The sequence below is a fragment of the Cajanus cajan genome, chromosome 9 (genome assembly GCF_000230855.2).
Source record: "Cajanus cajan strain Asha chromosome 9, NIPB_CcT2T_4, whole genome shotgun sequence".
NCBI lineage: Eukaryota > Viridiplantae > Streptophyta > Magnoliopsida > Fabales > Fabaceae > Cajanus > Cajanus cajan.
In genome coordinates this window covers 19,471,225-19,480,830 of record NC_138525.1, presented here as the reverse complement: position 1 = coordinate 19,480,830, position 9,606 = coordinate 19,471,225, and the positions used below count along the sequence as shown (strand labels likewise).

The window sequence follows — 9,606 nt, the reverse complement described above, 5'->3', positions numbered from 1 at the left end:
CTATATATAGTATCTTTTTTTTCAACAAAAAAAATGACATCCTAGTTAAAATTAAGTCAAAAACTAATATATTAGACTAATCTTTCGAAATATTATCATTTATTTAAAATTAACATATGCTAAAATGACAAATCATTTCATATCTTATTATTAAAGATATGATAATTATTTTTAAAAAATAAAAATTACAGTAATAACAACTTGAATTTAGGAATTTATATATACTATTTCAAGTAAACAAATAGACTGATTGTAATAATCGAAAGATATGATAATTGACGTACAACATGTTTAGCTACAAATTCGGAAACTTACACTAGTATAGAATATACATTTTACGTCGGTCATTTTAGGGAGTTTTACATCGAAAAAAGATGCAACATAGAAGCAGAAGACGTAAATTTATGTCGGGACGCGAAAACGACGTAAATTTACGTCGGACATTACAAGGTCCGACGTAAAAAGTTGTAAAAAATTAAAATAAAAAAAAAGAAAAAAAGAAAAATGACTGCAAGCAGAACGGGCCGTTCTGGTTGGAGAATGGCCCATTCTCCGTGCAGAACGGGTCGTTCTGAAACCCAGACTTGGCTTTTCTTTTGGCTTTTCCTCCTCCTTATTTTCCTCTGCTGGTTTTTCCTCTGGCTTCTCTTCTCTGGTCCTTAGAACTCAACTTGACATCATCATTTCCAGCATCTAAAATCACAAACAGAAAAATTAGAAGACGTAATAAAAACCACACCTCTTGAAGATGTAGCATCTAGATCAACTATCAAGGCACAAAATGTAATAAAAACAAAAAAAGTAAGTCTAAAAAATTAGAAGGCAGAGGCAAGCGTAGAAGGGAAGCAAGAAGAAGGAAATATGAAAGAACTCTTCCAATTAGATGCTGGAATCGTGGTAGCAAGAAGAAACGTAGAAGGGAAGTGTAGAAGTGTAGTTGAAATCCATTCACATACTCAAAGTAAAGAGAGGGACGAAGGGAGAAGTAGTAGGAAGGAGGAAATCCTAACCACTAACTCAACGAGAACAGGAGGAAGGCTCTAGAATCGTGGTGAGTGGGGAGTTATATGGGGAAATTTACGTCGGACAAGGGAGGTCCGACGTAAATTAGCCAATCTACGTTGGCTACAAAATAGTCCGATGTAAATTGTCTAATTTACGTCAGACCCCATATGTTTGACGTAACTTTTCCCCTCTATATTTACGAAACTGTCACCGCGTTTTTACAACGTCAGCTGTTCCAGTTTTCAACGTAAATGAGGAGACGTAATAACCCCTTTTTGCACTAGTGTTATAAAAGTCCAACCACCTTCGTTATATTAAACATTTTCCATTAAACATCCAAAAGAAATTAACTTCATTTTTGTGTGCCCCAAATTCAAAAACAGATGGTGCACACAGAAGAAAAAAAAAAAAAAAAGTCATTGGCGTTGCCCCTTCTGCAAAAGAGAAAAAGAAAATGAAAGAGAGACAAGTGTGTACACTGATAACAAATGAATAACCAAAGCAACTTCATCATGTAGACGCGGAAGGTTGTGACTTGTGACATACCAAATTACCAACCGTTAATTAATTAGTTTCTGCAATATTATTGCAACCGGTCTTTGATCTTCTCACACAAAACCTTGGCACCGGCAAACTGCTTGGTGGCGGTGACAGGTTGAACACCCAACTTTCCCAATCCATCACTTCGCCGCCAAATCCATTCGTTGACCTAAACGACGTCGTGCAGACCGCAGGAGTGCTTTGAAATCTTGTTGTTGGTTGCGTCGGTAGTTTCTTCTTAACCTCCTCTCGCATGCTTTGTTTTGGTTTATTGTTATTGGACATGTCTCTGCAGCTTCTGTTTTTACGATTCTTGACAATCGGTGAAACCTCGGGCAAAGGAAGTAGCGGCGGTTGCTGGTTTTGTTGATGACAGAAAAATGAAGAAGACAGCGCCAATGGATAAGATGGAGTATTCATGAGACCTGCACAAGGATTCGATGTGAATTCACTTCTCGTGTTTTTCTTCTGGAATTTCATTCCACGTTGCTTGTTCGAAGCAACTCTTTGTTCCTCCATTTTTCGATGATCTTATTGATAAGATTATTATATATAACTACGTACTCAAACCTGGCAAATTATGTGTTGCATGGGAAAATATATTATAAATGGTAAAACAAATTCATGAGGCAATATCCTAAATGTATAAAGATGGAAAGCAAAATCAGATGAGGACAATTATCATAAAATAGTGGTTAATGTTGTGGAGATTTGGATCCCAATTCCCACGGGCATTTAATTTTTATGCATGCCGTGCATCTACGTTCATATGATATGATATGCAAAGTGTTTATATAATTTAATGTAATGTGGTTCCTAGGAAGTCACCGTTTGCTGCGGTCGGCTACCTCCTTCCCAAACTGTAGGACGGTGACCGCCCGGGTTCTGAGAACCGTTGGATTAATAGCCGTTCAGAAGAGAATGGCCGTTCATCAATTCCCCCACCTCATCAATCAAATTAATAACGTCTTTAGTGTTTAGTGGACATCTTTCTGATGGTATTTCTTTTGCTTTATTTCTCTTATATTATGCGTGCAAATTGTGATATATTAATAACAATGATTAGTTCATAATGTTATCTTTTAAATATTTGGATGAGTTGAATTTTTTGTTGACGTATATGAAAATAATTTATCAGTTGATGTCAACTTTTTAAATGGATCTCGTTATGTGTGAGTAATATAAATTTTTTAACATCGAGTTTGATAATACTAACTCATGAACTAAAAAATGGACAAAACAAAAACTAAAAGAAATAATCTTTGAGATCATTTTTAATATATTTATTACAAAAATTTACAAAATTATTATTATTGTTATAACTATAATAGTGATTACTGACCGTACATTTTTAATCAAGTATTTAATTAATAGACATACATTTCAATATTAAGGGTTAATCAATAAAATTATTTTTATATAATTTTAGAGGTAGTTATTATTAGTCAATAAATTTAGTACTAATTTATTTATGAGAATCAAACTCGGCACCAAGTTTATAATAATTTACACTTCTAACTCTACAATTGGACTTCCTTGCTATTCATCATATATAGTTATTTGTAAATAGATGAGAATGTAAAAGAAAAGCCTTATAATATTGCTAGTACATATATTATTATCTCTTAATTTATTTTTATGATAAAATACAGAAAAATAATCTAACTACTTTGATCAGTCGAGGTAGTATTTAAGTAACTAATTTTAAAAATTTTAAGAAATTAATATTGAAATTATACAAGATAAATATTTTAATATGATTATATTTTATATTTATAATACGTAATTTAAAATTTAAATAAGAATATAAGATTATTTTAATAATTAATAATTTCTTTAAAAAGTGAAATTTAATTTTGAACTAGCATGACATTAAGAGGATTAATTAAAAATAATAGATAGTTAAAAAGATCAAATATAAAAATAAAGATTAAAGAAAAGTAATTTGAAATGATTGAGGGAATTCGATTTTTTTTAACTAATTCAGGGAGTGTGTGAAATGTACCGTCACGAGAGAAAAGAGAATAGTAAAAGAGTAATTGAGAAAATGGGGAGAGCGAAAGTCTTACTCTTTTACGGTAATAAATTAAATGTTATCAAATTAATAAATTAATTCTACAATATTTTTTTTATAAAATTTTAAAAATATTTAATATCTTATTATATAATTGAGTTCTTTAATTGATGTAAGTTATGTAACATCTTAATTTTTACTATAAAAAATAAAATAGTTATCTAAATAATATATATATATATATATATATATATATATATATATTATAAACTTAATCTATTTATTTTAATTAAGCTTATAATATAAATAAGAAAAAATCTTAATAAAATAAGAAATAATAGCTGGTGGGTTAGAGATAAGTCTTTGGATTAGACTTTTGAACCCAATCCAAAACCTTATTAAAAATAAGAAGGAAAAAAAAAGATTAAGTCAATCTTATGTGTTAAATTTTTAAACCTTAAAATGCTGTAAATAAAAACCTAAAAGGAAACTATAGAGAGCATGTGGAATACTTGTAAAGACGATGAAGGAATGTATGTTGGACGTGCGTTTAATGCATCAAATGTGATAAGTGCAATTCTTCATAGTGGGCATGGGAAGGGCCATGATGGGCACAAGAACCACAGAGAGGTTCTTGACCTCTTAGAGGAGGGTGAGGAGTGTCTCGTCTAGTGCGATTTGATGTCATTTTTCCAAAGGGGTGATGCTAGGAGTAACTAGGATCACGATGTGGGCATATAAGAAAACCAAAGGGATCCCCTATTCCCTTAGTGTTGGATGTGAGAGTAGTCACGACAAACGTAAAAGAGACAACGGTTTATGACCTCTCCATATTGGGTGTGGGAGTTGCCACCTTAGGTGCAAACACGATAAAGAGATCCTTGACCTCTCCATGCTAAGCATGAGCTTTGCTTCGTTGGGCACTGTTAAATCTCAATTATACTTCTTTTTATATAGGAATTATTGAACAATTTCACTCACCCCATGCACTCTTGCAATATAATTGTTCTTTTTTGATTCAATTTTGTGCAAATATAGCTAATCCAAAAATTATCTGACAATACCTTGATATACCTAATTTTTTGTGTAAGTATTGAGTTGAAGAGTTAAGGTTGAAGACCCATAAGATTGCAAATTTAAGGAGCTAAAGAGTAAGAGAAGACTACCTGCGTCGGGCTTGTACAAGACAGAGAGCAACACACTCTGTAACGTAGCACTACGCCAGGTGCAAGAGTCTCTATGTCGGGCATGCCTCGAGACAGAGTAACCAAAACTCTCTGGAAGATATCGCGCTGGGCTCAAGAGTATCCGCGTAGCACGTGCCTTGAGACAGAGAGCATCTAAACTCTCTGGAAGACCCTGCACTGAGCGCGGAGTATAACGCTTTGGGCGTGTTAACCCTTTCCTGACTCACCTAACTCGTATCTGATCAAATCTTCGAGGATTCTCCCCTCATTCACACATTGGGCGACTTCTAGGAGTTATGGAAGGGATTCCCGGTGCTTGGGACCGTTTGTGTGTGGGTCTTTCCTTCAGTTCTTCCATCTTCTCTTCCATCCCTATTTTTGTTTCACCCTCATTATTTTGAGCGGTTTTACCCATTATTTTGTGAGGTTAGATGTAACTAACGTAACTCTTATGTAATCTTCACTTTATTAATGATATATATGTTGTTCATTCATTATTGTGTTATGTTTCTATTCGTAATGCTTGCTTTGGATTGATTCTCCTTTGCTTGATATAGAGTCCATTGGGCATTGGAAAATAGCATTTGAAACTAGCTCTGAAACAAAATACCTAGTGGAAAATGTATATAAGAATGGAGCTTGGCCCATTAGTAGTCTTAAACTCTAACCCGTAATGCAGGTATATATATTGGATACTCAAGGAATTGATATTCACTATATGCACCTAGGCTCTTGCTCTAAGGGATTAGGTTTGAGTAAATTTACGGGTTGACTAGGCAATGAATGTAATAAGAGAACAAAGATTCATCAGTGTGAAGTTCGGTGATATCTGACCCCACAATCTTACAAAATCACAATACCATTTCCTATCCCTTCCACACACACACAAATAGTTTTATAGTTTTAAAATTCCAACAAGTCATAACCTTTACTTCAATTGCATGACAATCTATGAAAAATTGGAATATTATTCTTTAGTCACAAATAGTCATTAAATGTTTGTTTTACCTAACTAGTCCCTGTGGATACGATTTAAATTTACTAGTTGTATGGCCGATATACTTGTCGTGATTGAGTCCGTTGTCAGAGTTAAAATGATTTACAACAAGAACGAAAGTTAATTTCAATGGAAATCTCAACAAGCACCACGTCACTAATGAAAAATAGAGTGAGTTTTAAGAATAGCAATTAGCAAGGAGCTCATGAAAGAGTGATACTATTAGAAATTAAAAGTAGAGATAAAAAGAGTGAATAACCATTGGTAATTAATTAAAAAGAAGACAAAAATGAGAGTGTCAAGGGAGAGCGACAATAAGGAAAAGAGAAACATGATAACTATAATTGAATAAATATAAAAGGGAAGTGAGTATGATGAAAAGAGATAATAAGAATACAAGAGATGATGGTGATGATGAGATGAGAAAGTCTAGGAAGAGACTTGACAATGGTGAAATATAGGCAAAAGCTTGGTATCTTGTGGAAAAGTTCAAATAGAGGAATCTGGTAAGTTGTTGTCGTGTCATTATAAATTTTATTATTTATTGTGTTGATAATGTTGTGTGAGAGTTCATGTATTCATGTATACTTTTTTTGGGAGGCGATGTGAATATATACAAGAGGTTCTCTATGGTCTTATTCTTAAATCTTAGAGGCATTATAAGGGAGCCCCTAACGAGTATGGGGGGGGGGGTAATCATAGCCGACTATAATGCTTCAAATGGATCCTAATAGACCTCTCCTTGTTGGTAATGAATTGAGGGAATCACCCGATGTGTGATGATCTGTACATATGTTCCTAAACTGTCTTGTATTGGAGCGTCGACTTTTGGTGAAGTTGGAGATACTTTGACATACATATAGAGTTAGGGATATACGCTATTAAATAGGGATATACTCAAGTTTAATGCATTGAATGAAATGAGATGAATCTTGAGGATTGAATTATTTGTATGGATATAAATTGAGAATGTATGATGTGTTAGTATATTACCTATATACCATATGTGTTGTATATGCATGAAATATATTCTCATTTCTCTTGTGTGTTTTTTTTTAAAATTTTTTTTATTTCAATAGTATGTTATCTAAGAGTTGATTAGGTATATAAGACTATATATGAGAAAGACAAAACTTGATGCTTCAGTTCAATTTATAGATCTTGTTAATATGATTGTGTGACATTGAAATTAGAGCATATTATAACATTTTCTTAAATTATAACTTAGACAGAAATATTTTATAATATTCTTTTTTATTTTAAGATTTTGTAAGAACTCGATTTATGCCCTTCATTTATGAATTCTTATTTCTGTTTATTTCTTTCTGGGCTTGGAGGATTTTAATTAAGATATGTAAATTTTTTTACTTTACATAATAATGAAGTTATTTTACATCATTTTTTTATTTAAATATATCTTCTTAATAATTTTTATAATAAAACATTTTGGTAGTAGAAAGTTGTGATAATTTAACTCATATAGGAGTAATCAGTAAGTTAAACAAACGCTGAACCTACGCATACGTAAACGAATTTGTTCACTTGTAAAATAGATGAGAAATAATTTTTAATACTTTAACTTGTTTTAAATTTAGAAAGACAGAGAAAATTAAATGCTAAATAAAAAACTCAATAGAAAAAAATAGGTTTAATTTTATTTTTTACACTTTTAGTATTAGAATTGAATGATTTCGTCTTTTAGATTTTAACGGTATAATTTTAATCCATTCGTACGATTTTAATATTTTAAGTATTATAATTATATAATTTTTAACTTATTTAAGATATATACATATATTTTAATTTTTATTTATATATTAAATTATATATTACTATAAAATTACTAATATATGTAATTTATAAAAATTTACATAATTATAATATTTGAAAGACTAAAATCACATGATTATAATATTTAAAAAATTAAAAGTACTTAATTAAAAATTATCAATATTATATAATTATAATATTTAAAAAATTAAAATTATTTAATTAAAATTTGAGAAATTGAAATCATTAAACTACTATACTTCATAGATAACAAAACGTTTAAACCAAAAACATGCTTAGATTTTAGACTCTTCAAAAAGTATAATAGTCTGCATAAACAACGTATGATCCTTAACAGAAAGAAGTTAGGTAATATTTGTGTGATTATAGAATTATTCACGTGGCTATAATATTGATCTAGGTCGGTGCCTTGTCCCTCTTCTCCATACTCCATGCTGTCTACCACTTACTGCTTTGATCTGTCTTTCAAACTTCAAACCTAACACTTTTATTTCAGTGGAAGCAACCCATAGTCTCGTCAACACAAATCTATCGGATCTACGTATAATTAAGTGTATAATATTGGTAATTAATAACTGAGATTATTTACTTTATTTTCTAAAACACAGCTAATTCTAGAAGGATCAAATCTAAAATAATAAATCATGGCATGCTCTTTTTCTTTTTAGTCATAGGTTCGATTCCAGGGTTTTCTCGTGACCCCTTTTATCATTGCAGTGGGGTTGGATCCGATGATTCATGCATTCCAACAAATATTACAAGAAAAAAAAAGTGACTATAAATATAGAATTAATCACCTATATACCATTTGTGTAAAAACTTTTTATACCGACAACTAATCATATCTTTTAATAGTATCATGCTAATTGCTCATTTAATGAAATAAAAATAAAATAAAATATTTTAAAAGATATGATTAGTTGTCAGTGTAAAAAATTTTATACTGACAGTATATGGATGATTAACTCATAAATAATATATATATATATATATATATAATATATATAATTATACATAATTTTAATACTAATTTTGAATATTATTTAATAATGTATTTTATATATTATTATAATTTATATTCACACTTTTAATTTTATATTAATATATATTTATTATATGAATAAAAATAATTTTTTAGTAATATAATTATATTATTATAAAGTATATATACTTATATGATAATTTAATGTGTGTAACTATATAATAATTTAGTTGTAGTGATGATTGGTTTGCATTCCAACAATTCATTTTATTAAATTATGAGATCGTGATCACTTCGTGGATTTTCATAGATGAAGTGATTAAAATGTATTATAATTATACTTTTAGAAAAAAATTATTTGGTAACTTTATTCTTTAATTTAGAGACTAATTATTAGTAGAGCTGTCAAAGTGAGCTGGGGCTCGTGGGTCAACCCAGCCTACCTTGAAAACGGGCTGGGCCGGGTCAAAAAATTTGAATTTTTATAGTAAGTGAGTATATCTCAACCCCGGCCACCCGGGCTGAACCCGTGGTAGGCCGGGTAGCCCACCAACCCACCCGGGCTGAACTCGTGGTGGGCCGGGTAGCCCACCAACCCACCAATTTTTTTTTGTAATAAAAATTTAAGTATGATTTGTAGTTAATTTTGTATTATGGGATATTGAAAATTTTTATTTTGGACTTTTATCATGATTTATATTTAATTTTGTATGATGAATTATGACTTATGACTATTAATGATACTAATTTTATGACTATTATGTTAATTTATAATTAATTTAAAATTTTGAATTTTGTTGATAATTTTTTTTTAATTTTTGGTGGGCTGGCCCATATAACCCACCAACCCGTGGTGAGCCAGACCGGGCCAAATCTTTTTTTGAAAAAATTAAAAGTAGGCCAGGTTAGGTTGGCTCGTTTTTAAAGTGAGTCAAGGTGGACTGACCCACATAAGCCGGACTGACCCGTTTTGACAACTCTAATTATTAGTTGTCGATGTTTAGTTATTGCTTGATTAATTTATTCTATATTATAGATATAGCTTGATATAGGTTTGGTGTAATTACTTTTACTCGTTCAATTAAATAAT

General features: G+C 30.8%; 1 long non-coding RNA gene across 1 annotated transcript; it reads right to left on the bottom strand.

Annotated features, from left to right (window-relative positions):
* Positions 1–234: 234 nt before the first annotated feature.
* LOC145951882 (uncharacterized) lies at positions 235–2,837 on the bottom strand. The gene is made up of 2 exons (XR_014429820.1): positions 1,552–2,837; positions 235–693 (listed from the first exon to the last, which is right to left on the bottom strand). It is a non-coding gene; the product is annotated as an uncharacterized LOC145951882 (long non-coding RNA).
* Positions 2,838–9,606: the final 6,769 nt, after the last annotated feature.